The sequence below is a fragment of the Gouania willdenowi genome, chromosome 24, assembly GCF_900634775.1.
Source record: "Gouania willdenowi chromosome 24, fGouWil2.1, whole genome shotgun sequence".
NCBI lineage: Eukaryota > Metazoa > Chordata > Actinopteri > Blenniiformes > Gobiesocidae > Gouania > Gouania willdenowi.
Window position 1 is genome coordinate 22,268,300 of NC_041066.1, and position 4,618 is coordinate 22,272,917.

Genomic DNA, 4,618 nt, shown 5'->3' on the forward strand with positions numbered 1-4,618 from the left:
TGTTTTCTGATATTTTGTGTATATTTGTTGGTGTCTTGTGTGGTTTTTTTTGTATTTTATGTGTGTGTTTCTGTCATTTTGAGTCAATTTGTGTATTTTATCCCTTTTTTGTGTACATTTGTGGTTGTCTTGTTTTTTGATGTAATTTTGTGCATTTGTGTTCTTTTTTTTTTCCTATAATTTTTCAAGTATTTGTCTTTTTGTGTGTTTTTGAAGCGATTTTGTGTTTTTTTGTTGTATTTTCTGTTAATTTTGTGCATATTTGTTGTTGGCTTGTGTGACTTTTTGGTGCATTTTTGTTGATTTGAATAATTTTTTGCCTATAGTTTTGTTGTCCTTTCATGCAGTTTTCTGTACTTTAATGTATGTTTCTGTCATTTTATGTATTAAGTTTTGTTATATTTGTGTGTGAGTAGTGTAATTTTGTCTGTACTGTATTTTTGGTGGTGTACATTGGTTTTTATTGGTCATTTTGTGTATTTATTTTGAGGGCTAGGTTTTTCATGTCTGCCTCAGGGAAAAAATGCAAACCACAGAAAGTAGAGACTGTTTATTGTAGACTTTGATCTCATTTTTGTAGATTGTGTTTGTTTGTCATTTATCAGCTCAAGTCTCACATTTGAGCCTTTGTGTGGAAACAGGAGAGTGACTGGAGCTCCATTTCTTGGCACCACATAATTCCACTGATCTCATGTCTCCATGAGGCACATGAGGCTTCTCCGCACACTGACAGGCTCAGTGTTTCAGTGTCATGACACCATGCTGATCATTCACTCTCACACTGATGCTGATGCCTCCAGGTTTGGATCGTGTCAGGGTCCCCTTTTTTAAACCTGTTGTAGCATAATTGAATGAAAAAGTCTTGTCGGATCCTTCACAAACAGCTCTTGGCTGCTTTCATCCATCAGTTATTTATGTGCTTTGGAGTCAATTATGTACATACATAAAGTGCCAGCTAAGCCTGAGGTTTTCTTTCTGATTGAACTCGTTCTTCGGGACTTGTTTATTCACAAAATGATGCGTGTGAACGACAGCAGTTCACACACAGTGGGGGAAGTGCTTGATAAAAGTTCCTTTGAAGGCAATCGAGCAAACGTTTATACATTTTTTATGAGTTGAACACTTAGTGGTATTTTATCAATCTTTGGTGCCACAAATTTTTTTTGCATGTGTTGTGTGTCCATTCCTCAATGCTCACATCAGTTATTCATCAATGGTTGTTGCATTTTTGATTGTTTTGTACGTTATATTGCATTTTTGTGATCAAACGTTTAAAAAAAAAAACAATCTGGGGACGTTTCGGCCTTTTTAACACAAGACACCCTCATCAAAGGTGGTCAGCTACAGGGTGATCAAGCTTGGGCTTCCGTCTCATAACTGTTTCTCTCTTTCTCCAATCTCTTGATCTGTGCCCTTTGACCTTTTTTCTCTCTAGAAAGTGTCTGCTCTTTGATCTCTTCCTTTGATGTTCTCTAAAATAGTTTTCCATCTTTTTGTGATTGTTGTAAATCAAGCTTTTTTTTTTATTTACTCATGTCCTATAAGTACTTATTGAGCGTGGCTAACTTGACAGTTGTCTTGCTGGCCACGCCCCCTGTTGCTCAATGGTCTCTGGAGAAGTGAGTCCCGTTTGTCAAATTGGCTACACCCTAAAAAAAACTCATAAGGACACAACAAAGCGATCAGCAGTCACCTCTGAAGAAGACTGGCAGTTGACAGTCAAAACATCAGGAGATCATAGTACATTTCCTGAAAAAAGTTGCCTGAATAAATGAAACCTTAATATATTATTTGGTTTGTTGACAAATGATGGTGTAACTTGAAGTTCAAAAAATGTTCACGCATTGCATTGTGGGATTGGAAATCCCGTAGAGGAATGCAAAGACGGGTGACGGAGTAGAAAAGTTTCACAACAGATTCAGCAAGTAAATCCAGCAAGTTCTTTTTTTAATATGTTTTAAGGTGTCATTAACAATGATAATTAACATTAACAATAAAACTTTTTTTCAGGAAATTTGCTTTGATCTCCTGACAGATTTTCTGAAAAAATGTCTGAATAAATAAAACCTTTACATATTATTTTTAAAAAAAGAAGACATTTATTATTACGCAGAAGTTGAGGACACATCAAATTGATTAGCAGACGCCTCTGAAGAAGACTGGCAGTTGACAGTCGAAACATGTCAGAAGATCAAAGTAAATTTTCTGAAAAAAAGTTGCCAAAGTTCCTCGTCATTGATTTAAAGACCATTTCTTTTTTTATTTCCTGGAAATCTTTCCTTCCCCTAAAATGATCATCTTACTGAGGATTTGCATTTCCTGCCTGGCAGCAGCCGACTCTGTGCTGCATGAACATTTATTTTATTATTTCATTTTTTTTTTGGTGTGAGTTTTTGCTTCAGCTGTGTCAGCCTAAAATTAATTGACTGCATCTGAATTCAACAGACTGCAAAATTATGGGAATTAAATATGTAAATGGGGGAAAAGTCCTGAAAGCATTATAAACTTTGTAATTAAAGCAAAAAAAAAAAACAAAAAAAAAGAAGCTAATGTAGAACTAGAGCCCCAGAAGTAGCTTTTTTTTTTCCAGCATAAACATCTGTATTCCCTAACCAGAGAGTACTTGGCTACTGTGCACAGCCAATTCTAGCTTCCTCTTTTTTTATTTGTCTGTCTAGTACATTGTGTATTCTGCCTCCCTTTTTACACAAAAAAAAGAATCTCTACTGGGATTTTATTGGCTGAGAAGGAAGATTCTAGCTCTGAAAGGCTGAAATCAACAGTTTATTAACTGTCCACTAGAGGGCGCCACTGGATTTACAGGGACAGCATAACTCAGTGAACAAATGCAAAAAAAAAAAACAAAAAAAAACATTTGATAAAAGGGATGGAAATGCACATAAATAATAAAATATGTATCTTTTCACATTAATTTTCTAAAAAAAAAAAAACAAATAGAAAAGTATACCTTCAACAACATCCTCATCCTGCCTAATGAGACATTCAGTAATTGAAAATGGAAACTCCAGAGTTGAGTGTTTAAATTAACATTTCTTGTAACATGTATGCAGCGATTAACTTATATGCATTTTTTTCTTTTGTATGCAAAAAGGGTAAAAGTCCCAAATTCATTAACCTTGTTTCCTTGTCTGTCCTTCACACACCAGACTTTTCTCTGAGATACGTTGGCTTCAGTTTAGGTGGAAGATGTTGCTCACTTTCTGTTTCTAATGATCTGAATAATAAGGTAATGCTTCATTTAGTCAGGCAACTTTTTCTCATGAAATTTACTTTGATCTCCTGACAGGTTTCTACTGTCAACTACCAGTCTTCTTCATAGGCATCTGCTGATCGCTTTGATGTGTCTTTGACTTCCACGTAGAAATTCCCTCAAGTTAATTTTGTCTTCTTTTTTAATATGTTAATTTTTCATTTATTCAGACCATTTTTTTTCAGGGACTCCTGTCAACTGCCAGTCTTCTTCAGAGGCATCTACCAATCGCTTTGATATGTCCTTTAGTTCCGCATAATCAATCCCTCAAGTTTAATTTGTCTTCTTTTTGAATAATATGTTAAGGTTTTATTTATGCAGACAAATTTACTTTGATCTCCTGACATGTTTTGACTGCCAACTGCCAGACTTCTTCAGGGTTGTCTGCTGATAGCTTTGATGTGTCCTTGTGACTTCCGCATGGTAATTCCCTCAAGTTCAATTTCTCTTTTTTTTAATAAGGTGTTAAAGTGTCATTTATTCAGACAACGTTTTTTCAGAAAATGTACTTTGATCTCCTGACAACTGCCAGTTCTCTTCATAGGCATCTGGTGATCGCTTTAATGTATCTTTGACTTACGCGTAGAAATTCCCTCAAGTTAATTTTGTCTTCTTTTTTAATAATATGTTATGTTTTCATTTATTCAGACATCTTTTTTAGGGAATTTACTCTGATCTCCTGTCAACTGCCATTCTTCAGAGGCATCTGCCAATCGCTTTGATATGTCCTTTAGTTCCGCATAATCGATCCCTCAAGTTTAATTTGTCTTCTTTTTTTAATAATATGTTAAGGTTTTATTTATGCAGACAAATTTACTTTGATCTCCATGTTTTGACTGCCAACTGCCAGACTTCTTCAGGGTTGTCTGCTGATTGCTTTGATGTGTCCTTGTGACTTCCGCATGGTAATTCCCTCAAGTTCAATAATGTGTCATTTATTCAGACAACTTTTTTTTTCAGAAAATGTACGTTGATCTCCTGACAACTGCCAGTTCTCTTCACAGGCGTCTGCCGAATGCTTTGATTTGCCCTTGACTTCTGCGTAGCAATTCCAGCAAGTTCATTTTTCTTCTTCTTTTTTAACACTATGAGAAGGTTTAATTTATGCAGAAAACTTTTTTTTCCAGGAAATTTGTCAGGAGATCAAAGTAAATTTCCTGGGGGTAAAAAAAGTAATGAATAAATGAAACCTTAACATATTAGTATTCAAAAAGAAGACAAAATGATCACTTGTTGGAATTAAATTGCTAATCATCTGGGCTGACCAGTTTTGCACGCCTGTGTGTTTTGTTTTTTTTTTAATTTACTTCCGATTTTGTCCAACTTTGTACACGTTTGACCAGGTTT